Source organism: Amblyraja radiata, chromosome 2, assembly GCF_010909765.2.
Source record: "Amblyraja radiata isolate CabotCenter1 chromosome 2, sAmbRad1.1.pri, whole genome shotgun sequence".
Classification (NCBI taxonomy): Eukaryota; Metazoa; Chordata; class Chondrichthyes; order Rajiformes; family Rajidae; genus Amblyraja; species Amblyraja radiata.
In genome coordinates, this window is record NC_045957.1 from 77,744,919 (window position 1) to 77,753,990 (window position 9,072).

Sequence of the window (9,072 nt, forward strand, 5' to 3'; positions counted from 1 at the left end):
GGTCAACCTGAGGAGTACCTTCAGCAACAGACGGGTTCCACCAAGATGTAGTACAGAACATCACAGGAGATAATTCTTCCCTGTGGCTATCAAACTGTACAACCCCTTTCTCCTTCTGTCCTGGGGTAGACTACCCCCACATCCCCAATCCTTTCCACTTGTCACTTTAATTTCATGTTTCATGTCTCTTGTTGTGTTTGTATGACTGTTGGCAGTCCAATTTCCCTCCTGGGATAAATAAAGTTCTATCGTACCGTATCACAAGTGATAGGAGTAGAATAAGACCATTCAGCCCATCAAGTTTACTCCACCATCCAATCATGGCTTATCTATCTCTCCCTCCTAACCACATTCTCCTGCCTTCTTCCCATAACCTCTGAACACACACTGCAGTAAATGCAGCATACAGAAGCATAGAAACAAAATAATTCATGCTTAAGGAGAAATTGAATAAGGTGATGGTTTATACAACTTGTAAATCATTTACGGCTTGAATGTGCACAATTATAAAGTAGATGAATCAAATTGAGTTCACCTTACCATTAATATGTATAAGGTCCTTTACCCCCATATGATGTCATTACATGGAGTTAAGAACATTGAAAATGTTCCACTTGACAAGGGCCAAAATTCTAAGAGTAAACCTAGCAATTATAGGCCTGTTAGTTTGACTTCAGTGGTGGGCAAATTAATGGAAAATATACTTAGAGATAATATATATAAGCATCTGGATAAACAGGGTCTGATTAGGAACAGTCAGCATTGATTTGTGCCTGGAAGGTCATGTTTGACTAATCTTCTTGAATTTTTTGAAGAGGTTACTAGGGAAATTGACGAGGGTAAAGCAGTGGATGTTGTTTATATGGACTTTAGTAAAGCCTTTGACAAGGTTCCTCATGGAAGGTTGGTTAAGAAGGTTCAACTGTTGGGTATAAATTCAGGAGTAGCAAGATGGATTCAACAGTGGCTGAATGGGAGAAGCCAGAGGGTAATGGTGGATGGTTGTTTGTCGGGTTGGAGGCAGGTGACTAGTGGGGTGCCTCAGGGATCGGTGTTGGGTCCTTTGTTGTTTGTCATGTACATCAATGATCTGGATGGAGGTGTGGTAAATTGGATTAGTAAGTATGCAGATGATACCAAGATAGGGGGTGTTGTGGATAATGAAGAGGATTTCCAAAGTCTACAGAGTGATTTAGGCCATTTGGAAGAATGGGCTGAAAGATGGCAGATGGAGTTTAATGCTGATAAATGTGAGGTGCTACACCTTGGCAGGACAAATCAAAATAGGACGTACATGGTAAATGGTTGGGAATTGAAGAATACAGTTGAACAGAGGGATCTGGGAATAACCGTGCATAGTTCCTTGAAGGTGGAATCTCATATAGATAGGGTGGTAAAGAAAGCTTTTGGTATGCTAGCCTTTATAAATCAGAGCATTGAGTATAGAAGCTGGGATGTAATGTTAAAATTGTACAAGGCATTGGTGAGACCAAATCTGGAGTATGGTGTACAATTTTGGTCGCCCAATTATAGGAAGGATGTCAACAAAATAGAGAGAGTACAGAGGAGATTTACTAGAATGTTGCCTGGGTTTCAACAACTAAGTTACAGAGAAAGGTTGAATAAGTTAGGTCTTTATTCTCTGGAGCGCAGAAGGTTAAGGGGGGAACATGATAGAGGTCTTTAAAATGATGAGAGGGATAGACAGAGTTGATGTGGATCAGCTTTTCCCTTTGAGAAAAGGGAAGTTTCAAACAAGAGGACATGACTTCAGAATTAAGGGACAGAAGTTTAGGGGTAACATGAGGGGGAAACTTCTTTACTCAGAGAGTGGTAGCGGTGTGGAATGAGCTTCCAGTGGAAGTGGTGGAGGCAGGTTCGTTGGTATCATTTAAAAATAAATTGGATAGGCATATGGATGAGAAGGGAATGGAGGGTTATGGTATGAGTGCAGGCTGGTGGGACTAAGGGAAAAAAGTTGTTCGGCACGGAATTGTAGGGCCGAGATGGCCTGTTTCCGTGCTGTAATTGTTATATGGTTATATGGTTATATTAGCTGTGGCAACCAAGATAACTTCCCCATCACCATTGGGAAGGCAATATTTATAGTTTAGAAATGGTTGTAAAGTGGCTACATACAAATAATGTGAAACTTACGGAAAGTAAATCTGCCTTTGTACAAAGATAAGTAGTCTGCATTGAATTAAAGGTGGATGTCAGTGGTTTTCAACTCATGAGGACAAAATTAAACGTTTTAAAGGCAGAGACCAAAAGATAGGGCAGAAATCAGATATTTCTTGGGATTCATTACAATGTGACTCGTGGTTTTTATTGGGCTTTACTAGTATTTGCACACCACCACCTGTAAAAAAAAGAAACAAAAATGGTGAAAGAATGAGGATAAGCAATGATCATACAAACAGCTGAAATATTCTGAATTCACAATAAAATATTGGGCATACAGAAGCTCATACAATGTGTCAAGGCTTATGCGGCAAAGGCAGGAGAATGAGTTTGAGAGGGAAAGATATATCAGCCATTATTGAATGGCAAAGTAGATTTGATGGGCTGAATGGCCTAATTCTTCCCCTATAACTTATGAAGCCCTTGTGCGATTCTTCAGCTGCCTGGTGGGTGCCGTTTTTAGTCATGTGATGGTCGGCAGCCAAGAGAGGTTTTGGCATCTTCCATTTTAAATTAAATGATGTGACATGCACAGATGGAATAAAATACTAACCATCACTTTTGGTGTGAAGTTTCACCAGCTTCTATCGGGCAGATCATTCATTCTACTCATGGATTATAAACCCTCATTTGCCATTCTAGTTTCAAGACTGTAGCCTCCTAAAGGCAGAGATTGTGCATGATGAATTTCCAGTCACACCTTCAGAAATTCCTGTCACAGCACATCAGCCTTTACACTGAGAGCATGCCATCTTTGGAATTATGAAGGTTTGTGCGGTTCCTTTTATATGGGCCAGGCAGTTATAAAGGTCTAGAAGATCTAGTTCCAACATGCTCAGCTTGTTAGGGAAGCGGAACCAAATATCTAAACCAACTCCACAGACGTGGAGGCAGTTGCCACAACCATTTCAGTGAGTAGACGTTGATTGTTGTCAGAAAAGCAATGGCAGCTTTTTTATCCTTATCATTCTGAAAGGATTGAATTTCACATGCAGGATCATGCACAATAGGAGAATGTAGAAGTGATTGATTTTTGTACTCATGATATACTTGGAAGAGTTGTTATCAAATAGTTGATCTTGATTCGTGTCACATCTGTTTGAATGCTTCATGAGCTGAAATGGTATCAAGCATTCATTACTCTCCCTGTGCGTCATTGAGCAGCCAAAAGATCTGTACTTTTTCTGAAGCATTGAAACAGTTTTTCCAAGAGTGCTTAAAGGTTGTTCAAGTATTTTAAATGCACTCCCCTCAGAGTTGCTAATGCACTGCCAGTTTCAAATGCATTTGAGTTTCCTTCTAGCTTAGTGGAAAAGTGAGGATACGGCAGTTGGAATAAGACTGAAATCCTCATTTGTATTGTAACAACATTGGGGAAAAAGCAAAGAAGCGCAATTCAAGTGATAAGTGTTGAGGTGAATAAACACACTAAACAGCAAAATGTTGTATTAGGGACTAATCTGCAGTACTATAAAGTAATGCGACCAAAATGGAATGAAGACAGACCAGAGCATGTTGAAGAAATACATGGCATGATATCTGTTCTGAAGGAGAAGAACCAACTCTTGAAGAGGAGAAAGCAGGGGGGTATGTTAGTATGTAAATGTATAATAGTGATCAACTGATGAAGTGATCTCAAGACAGGACTTTTTCTGCGTCATTATGATTACATAAAATTAAGGTTTTTAATTGATTGAATTCTTTTGATTATTACATATTCTCTGTGTGCATTTTATTTACAGGTCTGTTAAATTGCTGCAAGTAAGAATTTCATTGTTTCATTTTCAGTACATGTGATAATTGGACACTCCTGATTCTTGACTCTCTTGGTGTTATTAACGTGACGTGAGAAGACCTATTAATTCCTTGATTCGCATGGAGATTATTACACATAGCACTTAAACATATTTTAAGGCTGTATCTCAGTGCTCCTTCCTGGACATATGAATGAATTGCCTTGTCGCTAATCTCTTGAATTAATTTCATAAATCCCTCTGTTTTCTATCTCTTAATTCCCCTTTAGTATACTTTTTAAAATCTCAATGAAAAATGTTCTCTCCACCCTTCACATCTGGTTAGTGACTAATAGTGTCTTTTTGTGAAGGCAAACAGAATTACACATATTCTGCAACAAGCTTTTGGCTTTCTCAGAATAAGGCTGTTCAGATACTTTATCGTCTTTCAAGCAATAAATTAATTCAGCTTAAAGCAGTGATACAGATGGCTTCTGTGATACAAATAACCCATTTAATCTCAATGTGTGCCTGTTACCATTTGAACAATAATAATAGTAAATATAATATATTTTGCAACTGTATTGCAAGCAATAATAGTTAACCAATGCTCTAGCACATTATGAAAGACCAAAATTATATCCTGCCTGTGGATTATAGATAAAAATGACAAATCAGCCTTGGAGATAGAGACACTTTCATCATTAAATTCAACCAAAATCATGTCAGAGAAAGAAATTAGGGAGACATGCTGTCTTATGTAGATTGTATCTTCGAAGAAAGAAGCCAATCTTGATCACTTGGGCACCTGCCGGACTGGAGTCTGAAATAAAACCAGAAATTGTTGCAAATAGACAAGTCATAGAAACATAGAAACATAGAAAATAGGTGCAGGAGTAGGCCATTCGGCCCTTCGAGCTTGCACCGCCATGCAATATGATCATGGCTGATCATCCAACTCAGTATCCCGTACCTGCCTTTTCTCCATACCCCCTGGTCCCTTTAGCCACAAGGGCCACATCTAACTCCCTCTTAAATATAGCCAATGAACTGGCCTCAACTACCTTCTGTGGCAGAGAATTCCACAGATTCACCACTCTCTGTGTAAAAAATGTTTTTCTCATCTCGGTCCTAAAATACATCCCCCTTATCCTTAAACTGTGACCCTTGTTCTGGACTTCCCCAACATCGGGAACAATCTTCCTGCATCTAGCCTGTCCAACCCCTTATGAATTTTGTAAGTTTCTATAAGATCCCCCCTCAATCTTCTAAATTCTAGCGAGTACAAGCCGAGTCTATCCAGTCTTTCTTCATATGAAAGTCCTGCCATCCCAGGAATCAGTCTGGTGAACCTTCTCTGTGCTCCCTCTATGGCAAGAATGTATTTCCTCAGATTAGTCAGCAACATATGTGAAGAAAGAAACAGAATTAACATGTCAGATTGATGACTTTACATTATTATAGTCTCTCCATAGCCTTAGGTTGTTCCAGAGCAATGTATGCATGTTTAAAATGAAACTGTTGCTATATGGGAAGCAAACATGCAATCCCGTACAAATGATCATTTAATAATATTATTTTTGTGTAATATTGAATGATGAATAAATGCTGGACAGGACATCCTCCTCCCAGCCAACCACTGTAATTCACAATAATCCCATGGCTTCTTTAATATCCACCTGGTGAGAAGGCAGCAACTGGTATGCGTCACAGAGAAAATTAGTAAGGTTCCTCTGCAAGGATGACACACAAATTTGTGAATTGTTCCATATTTATTTTGTCAAACGTGGGCAAATGGGAATAGCTTAGATGGCATCTTGGTCAGCATGGACAAATTGGGCCGAAGGGCCTGTTTCTGTGCTGTATGAATTTATGACTAGAACTTTGACGTTTTCTCAGCATCTGTTTTGTTTTCTTGAACCAACTTAAACACCTCCCCAAGTGCCTGTATTTTTACATGTTTTGTAGGATAAAACTCAGACATAAGGAGCCTTAGTTTTAGAATGGTATTGTAAATGTTAATCACTGGAGATCAGACCTTTCACCAATATAGGCCTGGTGTCACACTCTCATACTGTTGTTCTGTTCTCACAGTTTGCACATGCACAGATGTAAATTCACTCAGGCCAGAATAGAAAGCTGCATTTTTTATTCATTTTGATTAATATGCCCACATGGCTCAATTTAAATGCATGAAAACTTGCCAGCCTTCCAGGCCCACAGATGCAATCAGTCACAGTCCTGGAGATCTTGTTGTCCTGATCACCTAAACTAGGCACAGCAGATAGATATAATCAAGCAGATGGCATGCCTGCATCTTTATTTTCTTAGAAGTTGAAAGAAATACAGCATGTCACCAAATATTCTAACAAACTTCAACAGATGTACCATAAAGATAACCCTGACTGGTGGGATTATGGTCTGGTATGGGAATTCCAATGCAAATGAACTCCCACAGCCACACAGAAGAGGCTGCAGAGAGTGGTGAGGCCAGTATCTGAGGCCCTTGTTCAAGAAGGTGGAATCTATCTTCAAGGATCTACACCCTATGGACCTTATTGTGCATATGACAATAAACTCAATGTGGCTTGACTTGCTACATGTGCCATCAGGAACAGTATTGTGCACAATTCTACTTGCCACACTATAGGATAAATGCGGCAGCAATTAGAAACTGGGCAGAAGAGATTCTTCCATTAGGAAGAGAATGAAAATGGCATGGAGGAGGAGTTGACATAAACAAGAAAGGAACTTTATAAGTGATTTCGGTATTCAGAAAAACGCAAGGAATCATGGGATTTGTCAAAGGTCATTCGCCATAAAGAAAAAGCAAACAAAGAGCTGGCTGAAGAAACTGTGTATAAATTCTTATCTTTATTCATAATTTATGTGTAAAAATATATTTAATCTGAGGAACGGGGGTGCCTTGTGGTCTCATTATAGGAAAATTAATGTATTACAGACAGGAAAACAACAACAGTTTAAGAATAAGGAGTAGGCCATTTAGAGTAGAGATGAGGAAAAACTTTTCACCCAGAGAGTTGTGAATCTGTGGAATTCTCTGCCTCAAAAGGCAGTGGAGGCCAATTCTCTGGATGGGGTTGCAAATGGGGTTGGGTTATGTAAGCGGAAGGTACAGCGAGACTTGGGTGTCCTTGTACACCAGTCACTAAAAGTTGGCGTGCAGGTACAGCAGGCAGTGAAGAAAGCTAATGGAAAGTTGGCCTTCATAACAAGAGGATTTCAGTTTAGGAGTAGAGAGGTCCTTCTGCAGTTGTATAGGCCTCTGGTAAGACCACATCTGGAGTATTGCATACAGTTTTGGTCTCCAAATTTGAGGAAGGGCATCCTTGTGATTGAGACAGTGCAGCATAGGTTCACAAGATTGATCCCTGCGATGGCAGGACTGTCATATAAGGAAAGATTGAAAAGACTAGGATTGTATTCACTGGAGTTTAGAAGGATGAGAGGGTTCTTATAGAAACATATCTATATTACTGAAAGTAAGATCTTGACCACTTCCTGTTTTCCTGTTTCATGATTTTTGAAAAAAACGCTGCCACTTGCGGCTGTGATTTTTGGCCATCTTACTCGGGGTCCATCTCCGCTGTGCAGGACAAGAGGATTTTTCCCATTGATGAAAAATAAAAGAGTTAGTAATGTTTTAAAAATGTTGACATTCTCTCTGCTTCCCCTGCTGGTGGGAGGGGAGAGGGACTATAAAACCTAGAAGTGTTGTGCCTCAGTCTCTGCAAGATGGAGGAAGCGAGAGGGTCATGTCTCTTTGAGCTGTGAATAACACTGAACACATGTCTACTCAAGTGTGAGTGCCCTTAATGTGGTTTGAAAATGAAAATGTGGTTGCTTTGAAATGCTGCACTGCAAATGATTATTGGTGGTGGTAACTTCTTTGAAATGCTGCACTTGCAAATGGTTGTTGGTGGTGGTAACTGCTTTGAAATGCTGCACTTGCAAATGGTTGTTGGTGGTGGTAACTGCTTTGAAATGCTGCACTTGCAAATGGTTGTTGGTGGTGGTAACTGCTTTGAAATGCTGCACTTGCAAATGGTTGTTGGTGGTGGTAACTGCTTTGAAATGCTGCACTTGCAAATGGTTGTTGGTGGTGGTAACTGGACAACTTCCTGTTTGCACTGTATATTGATTTTAGATAAAACGCTACCACTTACGGCTGTGATTTTTGGCCATCTTACTCAGTCACCCTCCACTCATCAGGTGCAAAGGATTCTTCCCACCAATGAAAAATAAAAGTGTTACTAGTTTTAAAAATGTTGAGAATCTCTCTCCTGTCAATCATGCCATGAAGGCCACGCCCCATCTGGTAGGAGGGGGGAGGGATTATTAAACCCGGAAGTGTGGGTGTGGCTCAGTCTCTGCAAGATGGGGGAGGGAAAGGTCTGAGCTGTGAATCAAATGAACACTGAATGTCTATTGAACTGTGAGTAGTGTTTATGTGGTGTCTTGTGTGGTTTTATGGTGGTCTCACCCTGCTTGAAATGGCATGAAACTGCATTTGAATTTGGTGGCCTTGCACCCTGCATGAAATGGTATGAAACTGCACTTGAATTTGGTGGCCTTGCACCCTGCTTGAAATGGTATGAAACTGCACTTCAATTTGGTTGTCTTGCACCCTGCTTGAAGTGGTATGAAACTGTACTTGAATTCGGTGGCCTTGCACCCTGCTTGAAGTGGCCAGAAACTGCACGTGATTTTGGTGGCATTTACCTTCGACTACCTTCGATTAACTTTGACTGACTTCAACTACTTAAAAATAGCATTATGATCTACTACGATGTACCTCAACTAAACCCACGAGTAAAACAATATCGATTTTTTCCATGGCAACATTCTTTTACTCGCGGGCATTTTTCAACGTTGAAAAATACGCCGCGACCTAGATGAGGCCTCGAGTAAGCGGGGACAACTCTCGAGCATGAAGGAGAGTTACAAATACTTCCTAGGACCTCGTGTCGACCATGCTGTGTATGAGTCGAGGTCAAACTTGTCTGAACTCGCGAATTACGTTGCCGCAGAATTACAGTGCCGACAACCCCTTTACTGTGTACTGTGCATTGTTTTTGATTAAACCTTTGAATGTTAGAAACTGTTGTGATATTGGTTTGAATCAGCTGTAGAG

General features: G+C 40.2%; 1 pseudogene; it reads left to right on the top strand.

The window, feature by feature from the left end:
• The first annotated feature begins 5,622 nt into the window (after positions 1 to 5,622).
• On the top strand, positions 5,623 to 5,693 carry LOC116970554 (annotated as a pseudogene).
• Positions 5,694 to 9,072: the final 3,379 nt, after the last annotated feature.